The sequence below is a fragment of the Nycticebus coucang genome, chromosome 22 (assembly GCF_027406575.1).
Source record: "Nycticebus coucang isolate mNycCou1 chromosome 22, mNycCou1.pri, whole genome shotgun sequence".
Taxonomy (NCBI): domain Eukaryota; kingdom Metazoa; phylum Chordata; class Mammalia; order Primates; family Lorisidae; genus Nycticebus; species Nycticebus coucang.
In genome coordinates, this window is record NC_069801.1 from 28,399,456 (window position 1) to 28,412,394 (window position 12,939).

The 12,939-nt window shown below is 48.9% G+C and overlaps 1 pseudogene; it reads left to right on the forward strand.

Annotated features, from left to right (window-relative positions):
• Positions 1 to 2,779: 2,779 nt before the first annotated feature.
• LOC128574528 (protein N-terminal glutamine amidohydrolase-like) lies at positions 2,780 to 11,549 on the forward strand (annotated as a pseudogene).
• The last annotated feature ends 1,390 nt before the right edge of the window (positions 11,550 to 12,939 follow it).

A 12,939-nucleotide genomic window follows, 5' to 3' on the forward strand; every position in this document is an offset into this window, starting at 1 on the left:
GGACAAAATCAATCTAACTCAACCGTCTTGTTTTCAGTTTCAGGGGAAACTAAAAAACTTTCCTGGTCTCTCCAGGTCCCTGACCTCCTGACAGTCAGCCAGGACTCAGGAAAGGGACCAGTTCCCAGAAAGAGGAGGCAAAGAGGGAGGTAGGAACTGCTCGCGCCCTCCCCAGCCTGGCATTGCCCACCCTGCTGTCTGCTGACATGAGCTCACCCTCCAGGTGCAGCTGAACAATGCTCCCGCTCCCTGCCTTCGGGCCTCCCTTCCACCCTCAGGAAATTCCTTCAGGGGAAGAGGGGGAAACTAAGCAAGACAGACCCAGAAACCCAGGTGACTCCACAACCAGAGGGAAGGGGGAAGACATTCAGCAATTAGCAAGTGCTCAGGGCCTGGCTGTGAAGCAGGGATGCTGGAGTCCAGCCCCGTCCTTCCACATGGCTGTGTAACCTTGAAAAATGGTAGTTAATTCTCTGAGCCTTGGTTTCTTCATCTGAAAATAAAAACTGATCAGTTGAGATGTTTCGAATCAAAATATTCAGTAAAGTGTGAGGCATTCTTCAGATGTGAAGAGTTATTATTATAGTGGAGAGGGAATATAATGCAAACTTTCCTCTTTTTCCTAAGGAGAGACCCTGAAAAAAACACTGAGAAGGTAGGGCATGGCAACTCTGAGGGGACCTCCCCAAGAGGAGGTGTCTCCTGTTTGGTTACATTTGACAAGGCTATGACCTGCTGAAAAACAGAGCGAAGGCAGCATTAACACTGCAGTATTCATTCCAGGAGTATTCACTTCACCACCCGGAGGCATGGAGCGTGGGCATTGTTCAGCTGCACCTGGAGGGTGAGCTCAAGTCAGCAGACAGAGCAGGGTGGGCAGCGCCAGGCAGGGGAGGGCCCAAGCAGTTCCCTTGGCCCAGGTCCCTACCTCCATCTTTGCCTCCTCTTTCTGGGAACTGGTCCCTTCCCTGAGTTCTGGCTGACTATCAGGAGGTCAGGGACCTGGTAAGACCAGGAAAGTTTTTAGTTTCCCCTGAAACTGAAAATGAGAGGTCGAGTTATGTTCACTGAGAGCTGCTAGTGGGCTAGGGACTGTGCTTATAATCACATGAATATGCACACTCTCACACACATACACACGCACATGTGCCACACCAGCTTGCACCTGCATCTCTGTGCCCTTGCTCTCGTGGTCCAGGTTGCCTAGAATGTGCTCCCCTATCTTCTGCTGAATTTTTATTTATTTATTTATTTGAGACAGAGTCTCACTATATCACCCTCAGTAGAGTGCTATGGTATCATAGCTCACAGCAACCTCAAACTCTTGGGCTTAAGTGATTCTCTTGCTTCAGCCTCCCAAGTAGCTGGGACTACAGGCACCCACCACAATGCCTGGCTATATTTTTCTTGTAGTTGTCATTGTTGTTTTAGCTGGCCTGGGCCGGGTTCGGCCCCACCAGCCTCTGTATATGTGGCTGGCACCCTACCCACTGAGCTACAGGAGCTGCCAGCTGCTGAATTTTTATTCACCCAGGCTTATAGTGGGCACTCCCCAAATTAGCTATACAGTAGAACCTCCCCGCATGAGCCACCTCCTTAAGTTGATCTAATTTTCTTTTTTTATTTCATATTAATATTAAGAGTACAAGTGATTAGGTTACAATGTTTGCATTTGTTAGGTAAAGTCCCTGTTGTAGTGGTGTCCTGCACCCAGAAGGTGTGCCATGCACCCTTACACTGTACTCATTAGATGGGAGCATGCCAATCCCACTCCCTCTTTTCCCCTCTCCCCAAGTTGAATGGAATTGAGTTTTTGTCTGGTGTGGAAGTATATTAGTTTGTCTACGTGCTTCATATTAATATTGTGTACATTGGATACTTGCTTTTCCATTCTTGCAGTACTTTACTAAAAAGAATGTTCTCCAACTCTATCCAGGTAAACACAAAAGACATAAAGTCTCCATCTTTTTATGGCTGAATACTATTCCATGTTGTACATATACCACAGTGTATTAATTCATTCATAGGTTGATGGGCACTTGGGTTGTTTCACATCTTGGTGATTATAAACTGAGCTGCAATAAACAATCTAGTGCAAATGTCCTTATGATAAAATGATTTGTTTTGCTTTTGGGTAGATGTCTATGATCTAATTTTCATAACATGCACCGTATGTACTCGGTGAAAATTCCCAATGCTGACCACCTCTGTATGTTGACCAGTTCATTACAAGCCCCTAGGTGATCAACTTACAGAGGTTCTACTGTATTATTATTTCACTGGTAGTAAAATGGAGAAAGTTGCAATTACCACTACTTCTCTCAGGGAAAACACTGTATCTGTTTGGAAAGGATATTTTGGCTAGTATCAAAGGTGAAATGTCACTTCCTCAGGAAAGTCATCCCGGCTTCTCCTTTCTCCAGGCTAAGCTGGGCACCTCCTTTGTGCTCTGACTGTGCAGACGATCATCCCTGAGTCTATTATCCCAGGATGACTCTAACCTGTCTGCACACCTGTCTCCTCCAATAGATTGAGAATGACTTCAGGGCTGTGACCTTTGAGCCTAGCCTGATTCATACAAGATGAGTGAATGAATGCGTGACCCAGCTGTTGACTCTTCCCGCTGAGGGATGCTTCTGGTTTTGCCTCCTGCCAACCCTTGAAGCAAGATTACACATGTCTTCACATCTTCCCCAAAGAAAATACATTCCACAAAGCATCTGAGTACTGAAGCTTCTACAATGAAGACACAGGGATGCATACCTGCAACAGACTCGTTTATTCTTATCTCCTTCCCACCAGCAGCAATCCTTGGTAGAAGGCAGGATGTTGATGATCTGATTCCATGATGCCCAGAACCTGTGAATATGTTGGAGTACATGGCACCGGGAATTTAAGGCTACAGATGGAATTACATTTGCTGATCAGCTGACATTAATGTAGGGAGAGTGTCCGGGATTATCAAGGGAGTCATTAAAAGTGGAAGAGGAGCCTTGGTGCGTTGGGTTGGTCCGCCTCGGGCCTCGACCCTGGCCAAGCAAGCCCGCCGTGGAGGGAGATGGCCCCTCCGCCACTGCCCGATACCAGCCAGCCAGCCCCCCGGGAGATGCTTGCGTTTACAGCAGCTGCTACTGTGATGAAAATATTTGGAAGCTCTGTGAATACATCAAAAACCATGACCAGTATCCTTTAGAGGAGGGTTATGCTGTCTTCATGTCTAGTGAGAGGAAAATGATACCTATCTGGAAACAACAGGCAAGACCTGGAAATGGACCTGTGATCTGGGATTACCATGGTGTTTTGCTTCATGTTTCAAGTGGAGGACAGAGCTTCATTTATGATCTGTCTGCACACCTGCCTTGCCATTTCCCTGCCCATTTGATACTTATGTAGAAGATGCCTTTAAGTCTGAGGATGACATTCATCCACAGTTTCGGAGGAAATTTAGAGTTATCCGTGCAGATTTATATTTGAACAATTTCGCTTCTGACCTATCTCACATGAAAGACTCCAGTGGGAACTGGAGAGAGCCTCCCCCACCATATCCCTGTATTGAACTGGAGATTCCAAAATGAACCTGAATGATCTCATCAGTATGGATCCTGAGGTAGGATGGGGAGCAGTCTACACACCATCTGAATTTGTGCATCGGTTTGGCAGTAAGAACTACTGAACTTGACATTAGGATGTGGAACTATGGAGAGATTTTAGGACATGAACAAGCTATCCCTTCATTTAGGATCGTAAACTATCCTATGGTACAGTTGGCTTGAAATTATGTTTTTCTTTTTCAATTCAATTGAGTGGAAACCTGAGTTAAAACAAATATTATAAGTGAACTGTAATTCAGCTTTTTTTTACTATGTCAAGTTGAAACTTGATTTAGTATATAATTGCTAAGATATTCCTGTAGCTCATTTGTTAAAATGTATAATGACTTGTGCCAGTGACTGTTCTTGTTAAGATAGAAGTGTGGATTCAAAGCCAAACCCTTGTGTCTGTTCTGGATGACTTATGTCTTTCCAGCTACATTGTAAGCTCCTTGAGGGCAAGGTTGTGGCTTACTGCTCTGTGAATCTGTAAAGCCCATAAAATGTTTTCTAGCGAATGTGCTGTTGCTTGAAAAGGGATGGTAACTATGAGCTGAATCAGCAAAAAGTATCAGTCTTTTTGGACTATTATATTGTTAAAGAGCGCAGCCCTTTCAGACTTGAGTGTTACTTGGCCTATTTATATATGGTTTTAAATAAAATTGATTTAAAATTTTTAAAAAAAAGTGGAAGAGGAAAGCAGAAGTGGAGGTCAGAGTGATGTGATGGGAGAAGGACTTGAGCTGCTTTTATAGATGAGGAGGGGGAGCCATGTGCCAAGGAAAGCAGGCTGCCAGAAAAGGCAGGTATGTGGATTCTCCCCAAGGGCCTGCAGACAGAAATGCAGCTGGCTGACCCCTTGATTTCAGTCCAGTAAGACCCATTTCATTCTGTCCTCCAAGACTGTAAGATAATTAATTTATGTTTTGTTTTGTTTTTTTGAGACAGAGTCTCACTTTGTCACCCTGGATAGAGTGCTATGGCATCATAGCTCACTGGGACTGCAAGCGCCCGCCACAACACCCGGCTATTTTTAGAGGTGGGGTCTTGCTCTTGCTCAGGCTGGTCTTCAACCTGTGAGCTCAAGCAATCCACCCACTTCAGCCTCCCAGAGTGCTGGGATTACAGTCGAGCCACTGCATCCGGCCCAAAAATATATGTTGTTTTAAGTCACTGAATTTGTGGTGATTTGTTTCAGCAGCAACAGAGAACTAATATATCCTCCTCCTTGACCTTGCCACATGCCATGCCCAGACTCTCCTGCTTCAAACAAGTCAGCTGTAGTCCAAAACTTGCTCATCTCACTCATATAAACAAAATCCCTGCAGTTGTTCAAATCTACCCTCCTTAAATAAAGGCAACTTAGCGACTCAAGGATATATCCCAAAACATTTATATCCCTGTGATATTTTGAAATAAAAAAAAAAAAAAGGATATGGCTTGGCGCCTGTGGCTCAGTGGCTAGGGCACCTGCCACATACACCAGGGCTGGCGGGTTCGAACCCAGCCCGGGACTGCCAAACAACAATGACAACTACAACCAATAAATAGTCAGGAGTTGTAGCAGGTATCTGTAGTCCCAGCTACTTGGGAGGCTAAGGCAAGAGAATCGCTTAAGCCCAAGAGCTTGAGGTTGTTGTGAGCTGTGACATCACGGCACTCTACCAAGGGTGACATACTGAGACTCTGTCTCAAAAAAAAAAAAAAAAGATATATCCCTTGGCAAGAGGGCTCACACCCTAGCAATTAGTCAAAGTATCCTTACCAAACAGATACATTGTTCTCCCTGAGGGAGGTAGTGGTACATTCAACTTTCTCCATCTTACTGCTAGTGAAAAAATAATACAAGAGAACCTATGTAAGTTGACCACCTAGGGGACTGTAACAAACCGGTTAACATACAGAGGTGGTCAACATAAGGAACTTCCATTGAGTACCTGTGGTGAATGTCTGGTCTATGAAAATCAGCTCAATTTAAGGAAGTGGTCAATACAAGGAGGTGGCTAACTGTGGAGGTTTTGCTATACAGCTAATGTGGGGAATGCCTACTATGGCCCTGACATTATTCTCAGGGCTTCACATGATTAACTTATTTCGTCTTCCCAACAACTCAGCAAAGCAGGTACCAGGATCATCCCCATTTACACCAGAAAGAAATGAGACACCAAAAAGTTTAAGCAGCTGGGTGCAGTGGCATGCACGCGTGGTCCCAGCTACTGGGGAGGGTGAGGCAGTAGGATCAGTTGAAGCCAAAAGTTCAAGGCCATATTGCACTCTGATCACACCTGTCCACAGCCACTGCATTCCAACCTGGGCAACATAGCAAGACCCTGCCTCTAAAACAAAACAAAACTTGCCCAAGATCACAGAGCTGAGATTGTATAATAATTCAGGCAGTCTGACTCCAGAGTCTGAGCTTTTGCCATCACTGTTTACTGTCTCCCAGTATACAAGTAAATGAATAAAAATTTTTAGTCATTTTTTTTAAATGACTTAACCATGGAAGCATGTGCAGACTTTAATCTATGCTGAGAAACACTGTCATTAAGACAGGGCACCTGCCCTCCAGTTTCTCATAGCCCGGTTGGGGACGCAGAGACATAACTCATCCACAACAGTACAGAGCTCAGAGAGCTTCTTGCATGGAGCTCTGGGAGTAAAGGGAAAGGGACTCTGAACTGAACAGGAGTGGTGAGAGAAAGCTTTCTGGAAGAAGTGGCACAGGGCTGAGTTTTGAAGGGTATGCAGGCGATTACTGAGGGAGAGGTGGCAAAGGCATTGGGTCAAAAAGACCCTGAGGCCTGAAAGAAAAATGCAGAGACAGGACAGAGACACTGAGAGACAGAAGAACCAGCCTGCAGTTGGTAGAGACAGCGCAAAGGCCACAGAGAAGGAGGAAAAAATAGCCGTGTCATGACTGCTGCTCCCAGCCCAACCTCCCTCCAGTCCTGGGACAGAAAATAGCCTGGCTGACCCGTGGTGTGCAAAGCATTTCCTGTGCAGCCCTGGGGACCCCTGAGCTGTACTTTCTCAGGGGTGGGGCTGGTTGGAGTAGGGTGTGAGGACGGAGGAGGAGGGGACACGCAGTCCCGGGCCTGGATGAATTCTCTGGAATGAGAGTGGCTGAAGAGGGAATGAAGTGGTGTGTGTGTACCGGGGTGTGTGCATGCATGTGGGTGTGCCTGTGAAGTGGTGTGTGTGTACCCGGGTGCGTGCACACATGTGGGTGTGCTTGGGCCCTTCCTTGCGCTCGTGCAGGCGACCGTGCCTCCCTGTGTGCACATGGCTAATCTGGGTTTCTATGTGTCTTTCCATGGAAACCGAAGGCTGGATTGACACACAGCAAGCCATGGCAGCCACCTCCCTATCTGCGGCCCCAGGGCAAAGGATGGCTCTGAGAGCCTCCTTGAGGTCACAAGCCATCTCCTCTGGGAAGCCGCCAGCTTCAGTGTTCCTGGAGCAGCTTCCAGTTCTCTGTCCTGCCTGGTCTCCAAGGACACCACCTCTGTGTACTCTCTTCACGGGTCAATGACCTGGTCCCAACTTTGACCGAGGACTGAGTAATCCAGAAAGGACTTTCTCTAAGGGCCTCGCCCTGGGAACAGGAAGGTGGAGCCAAGAGGCAGTTAGGACTGGCTCCCAGAACCCAGAACACCTAACTGGGGAGAGAATCTCCTCTCAGGAAGACCCCAAACATGCCCAGGTGGCTCCTCCCTGACCTTACCCAGCCCTTTCCCTCCCCACTGTTGAGTCCCTGTCCTTGTCCCCAAGGTTGCTTTTGAGATAAACTGGCTTTAAATCAGCTTTCCTCCTCCTGTGTTATGCAGTTTATTTTTTTGCCCTCTACCTCTGTTAGGTTGTCAATCTTTCCCACATGCAGAAGTACCTTTAACCCTACAGCAGTGGTTCTCAACCTTCCTAATGCTACAACCCTTTAATACAGTTCCTCATGTTGTAGTGACCCCCAACCATAAAAATATTTTCATTACTACTTCATAACTGTAATTTTGCTACTGTTGAGTCGTAATGTAAATATCTGATACGCAGGATGTATTTTCATTGGTCGTGACCCACAGGTTGAGAACCGCTGCCCTAGAGCATAAGCTGTTCCTACTTAATGGGCCTGCTCTCAGAAGCATTCCAGCAGAGGCTGAGCATCAGGCCTGCCACAGAAGGACTCCTGCCCAGGAGGAAAGCTGGCCTTTGGTTTTCAGTAGGGTAGACACAAATGCTGCAGGGGGTCATCAGGTAGAGCCCCAGTTTTCAGGACACTCAGAATTTATCTTGCTCTCCTCCTAAGCCTGAGTTCTCCCCTCAACATCTCAGCCAGGATTACCTCTCCATGACATTTCAACTCATACCCTGTCCCAACTAACCCCCAGCCAGGATCACTGATTCCACCACACTGGGACCTCCAGAGATCCCCCCCACCAAAAAAGTCCACAGAAGAGCTGCTGGCCTGGAAGAATGAGCTTCATCTGGCTGTACCTGGCCAGGCCTCCCTGGCCTTCAGGGCCCCAAACAGCTACACAGATGAGAGGTGCTACTGTCCCTGCCTTTCCAAGAGGGAACCAAGGAACTCATGGGAAAAAACTGACATTTGTTGTGCACCTAGCCTGTATCTCCCTTAATCAACAACAATACTTCTAAAAGGGAACTCCAATTCAGGTGAAGAGGGGTTTTCTAGCAAAGCAAATCAGGGTTCAGAGTTAGGCTATAGCTGATACATTGAAAAGCCAGCACCCCTCCACCCAGCACCATCTACACGGGGAGTTATCTGACCCAGAGTCTCCTGGAGAAGGAATGACCAGAGCAAGAAACCTTTCCCCAGCTCTGCTCCCGTGACCAGCTCAGACCCTCCAGAAGGGACAGGAGGAGCTTCTGGCAGAAGCTACAGGAGTGTCCTGTCCTAGGAGATTTTGTGAGAGAAGATTCACTAGCCACACTGCTTTGGGCCTGAGTGGCAAGGTATGATCTGGGTTTGGGGAAAGGAACCTTCTCCCCACTTCCTGGAACTCCACGTGGTTCCAGTTCAGTGAGGACCAATGAAACGTGATGCCACCTGGTGCCTAGGCTGTCTGCAGGTTTGAGGACAGTGGCACAGCATTGGGTGTGGAATGAAGACCCTTTAATGGGCCCCATAGTCTTTCTGTGGCTTGCAGGTCAGGGTCAGTCATGAAAAAGCAGGCTATAAAGACATAAGCGATATCCTGGGGGCTCTGACTAGGTAAAAGTCCGGGTTCTACAGATGGGTGTGACTATCAGGCATAAACATAGGGTAGTAAGGCCAGTGTGATTTCACCTGCATCCGCAGATGGTGAGGCCAGGGGAAGTTATACCTCATGCACTTTTAAAGATGGGGATTGGACTCAAAGACAAGCCACCTGCAGAGGTGATGGAGCTAGTGCCAAGCCTCACCTCTTTCCAATGCACCAGTCCACCTGGGTCACCTTTAACACCCATTTTCAAGCCCAATTCCTAAGAATCCTCATAGTCAAATTTGTTTGCCTCAGTTCCATTTCTAAGGCCAGTGCCCTTCTACTAAGAAATCACCTTAGCAGAGAGGGCTGAGTCCACCACTGAAAACAAGAGGCAAGAGGCAACATCATACCTGGTCCCCCATCTTGTGTCATCTAAGGAACCACGTGCCTTTGTTGGGAACTTGGCCCCAACACAATGGGGATTCTCTGGGATTTTTAGATTTAGAAACCAGGGATCAAAGTCAGCCCTCTCCTGTGACAGAACCTGAACCATGCAAGACTTGGGGGGGCCATCTGTGGGAGAAAGGGGTCTGCAGTAAAAGGCTGGAGCCACCTAGAAAGAGATACAGAGGTGAGAGTGATGTTTGAATCTGTCTCCGAAGCTGCTCTGTGAACTAGCAAAGTCTCCTTTTTGCCTGAACAAGTAAAAGCTAGATTTTAGTCACTGGCCTAAGGCCTTTCCTGATTCCCAGGAGAGGAAGGACAAAGGGCAGCAGCGCCAGGGAAAAGAAAAGCCCCTGGGGGGAGGGCACCAGTTGGGCCGTCCCTTGGGTTCTCCCAACAATGGCACGGGCAGCAACATTGTTTGTTTCTGGGATGGAGACCCCTCCCCGGATACCGCCACCCCTCAAGCTGGCTGCTGAGTGAGGCAGAGACAGGAATGGGTGGTAGGGGCAGTTGCCAGTGTCTCTGGAGACCTTCTGGGGACCACCTCTCTAACCACACCATCACTCAGGCAGGGAGGAGAACTGGAGAACAGCTTGTTCTGTGTTGGGGAGCAAGAGAATGACTCCGGCCTGGACGGAGAAAAGAGCTGGGACCTCCCACCAACAGAAGCAACATGGACGCGTGGTCAGTGCTGGGGCCCCCAGTGTGGCCTTGCATCAGCCATTGCTCTTTTCTCGCCTCAGCGTCCACACCTGCGGACCAGGCAATGGGAGCAGAACATAGTCTGGGCTAGAGACCCTAATCTCTGCCCAAGTTCAGAGACAACATAGTCTCCCATGTGATCCCAGAGGGGCTCCTGACCTCAGCACCTGCCAAGCTCCTCTGAACTCTACCTGCTGTGACTCTGTGAGCTTGCGAGCCCACGGGGCCTTCCTAAACCTGTCCAACAACAGTGGCCTCTGGTGCCAGGCATGCAGGAACCCACTGTTGGCGCAAGCTACAGTCAGGAAGCTGGGACTGGGGCAAGACCCAGTTCAACACTGATGTCTTTAGGCCCATCTGGTGTTCAGAGCAGGTTCCCAGTCCAGAGCTCAGGAGGACAGACACCCAGCCCAGCTGTTCTGGGAGGAGTGAGGGGGATAGTGACAAGGCTAATCAGAGTGTCAAGATGCAAAGTGGGGCTGAAACTGTGTAAACTGGGAACATTCTGCTGAGTTAGATGGCTTTGGTCCAGAGATGCCCAGGATTTATGCACACCAGGCAGCTGGCCCACAGAGGCTCAGATGCCCGTGCTAGGTGTGGTAGTATTGCACCTGCAGCTAAGTGAGGTGAGGAAGGAGAGACTGCAGGTCACCTGCGGGACACCCTGATAGCTCCCAGCTCCAATCCCCGCTGAAGGGATGAGGTGTTATCAATGTCAGGGCAAGGCCATGTGTATGTCTATGATTTCTCTGCTGAGGATGGGAGACAAAGGGCAGAGTGTGGAGTAGCAGGCTTTGGGATAAAGAGTCCTATGGTATCTGAGGCTTCCCCAGGCCTAAGGCAGTCACAATCCACACTTGCACAGGGGCTGCGGGACAAGAAGCAAACTTGGTTAGTCTGTAAGGTCCAGAGATGACCTGTCCCCAGAGCACAGAGCCTACACAGATGGCTTTGTCAGTCCAGCCTCAGAGGTGCCTGGCATTTGAGTGTTAGACCAAGCGTGCTGTGGATTAACCCCACTAGTGGGGGAAGACCCAAACCCCACAGACACTCTCAGTAGCAAAGGGACACAATTTGACTCAGTTCTCAGCCACCCACATCCCCTTTCCTCACTAATTTACCTCCTTCTGCTTATCAGGTTCTGTGATTACATCGCGTGCTCTGGCTCAGCCCTATCCAACATCAGTCTGCTGTGATGGAAATGTTCTGTGTCCCCAGTGGCACACAGTAGCCACTGGCCACATGTGGCTGCTGAGCACTTGAAATGTGGTTAACAGGAAGCTGAATTTTTCATTTTTGATGACTTTACTTTTAGCAGTCACGTGTGGCTTGTGGCTACCACACGGAACGCCCAGGCCTGGCTCTCCCTGGCCACGGGGCAGCGGAACCCCACTGAAGCTGAACACTAACCATCCTGATGCACCAGGAAGCATCAGAAAGGGCTCTCTGCCCAGGGTAGGGCTGAAGCGACAGAGACAAGGAGGAAGAGGGAGAAAAGGAAGGAAAATGCGTGCTGGGGAAGGGCGTGTGCATTGCCTGATTTCATCCTCACGGAGGCCCAGCAAAGTAAGCACCACTACCCTACCTTACAAGTGAAGAGGCTGAGACTCAAAGTGTCAAATAGCTCATCACACTATTAGTTAGGGCCAGAGTCTAAGTCTGAACCCAGGAGTCTGCCCCAAGAGTCCATAGTTCTCCACCTATCAGATAGCTGAGAAAGAGGGTGGCCCTTTCCTGGCACGGAAGGGGTGACAGAATTGGACAGGGCCAAGCCTCGGGCTGCCAGACAGTTCTCTAACTTACCTCTTCCGGAGCTAGATCTGTCCTGTTACAATGACATTATGTGGTCTGAAGTGAACTTCTAGAAATCAGACACACCCAGATTCTCATCTAAGGCCAAAGGCACATGGCCAAAGAAAAATTATCTATGACTGTGGCATCCATTAGTCCAGATAATTAATAGTTGATTTGATATTCTTGGCATAAAGAAGGCAGAGTAATGCTTTGTTTGGGCTGATAGTCAAATACCTCTTCATACCCCCGTACACACTAACTCGCTCGCTCACTGACGGGCCAGATCAGGGGGTCAGAAGTGAGTTGGAAGGGAAGGAGATGAGGGTGGAGAAGGAACTCATGCTTCTTAGATATCCAGTATGTGCCGGGTACCATGCTGACCACCTCAAAAGATTGTCTCAAGTCGTGATCATTCCTATGAGCCAGCGATGACTAGCCTCATTCACAGGGACAGGATTAAAGCTCGGAGGGGTGAGGTGACATGCCCAAGGTCACACAGTTGATAGTGGTAGAGGATGACTTCAAAGTCTAGATCTGCCTGACTCCAAGCCCGTACTATATGCCACACTGGTCTTGGTAGTTATCTAGAAAAACCACCACTGCTAAGAAAGTGCTGGAACTCCTTTCCGGCTCAATCAGGTATCATGCCCAGTCAGGCTCCTGCACAGCCAGGCCTTGTCCCAGAAGGTCAGGCTCCCATGAGCAGGAGAAGACCCCAGCCCCCAAGCCCATTGTGCAACCAATGACAATGAGAGGCAGGCACCCCCTTTCTTACCCACCACTTTCCTCCCCACCCCATGGGGTGCTGCCAGTCCAGCACAATAGTGCATTCTGTGTCCAAAGTCCGCTGGCAGCCCCCAGCCTTTTGCAGCCCCTCCAGACAATGGCAGGGCCCAAAAAGTCTGATAGCCAGTGACAAATGTATGTGAATGACCAGCTCACAGGAAGTGGCCTTCAATAGTCCGATAGCTTCCTGTATCCTGACATTGTGAAGGTCCACTTCCTGCGCTGTCTCCGAAAATATAGCAAGGCAAAGCTGGGGGCAGGGGCAGACGCAGGGTTTCCCTGTCTACCCAGGCCCAGGCTCCCCTACCATGGTCAACTCATAGCCTAAGTCACCACCAACCCCAACTGACTTCTGACTCAAGGGAGGATTCCTCACCAGCCTCTTGACCAGTCCCTCCGCCTCTCAGCCAAACCCCACC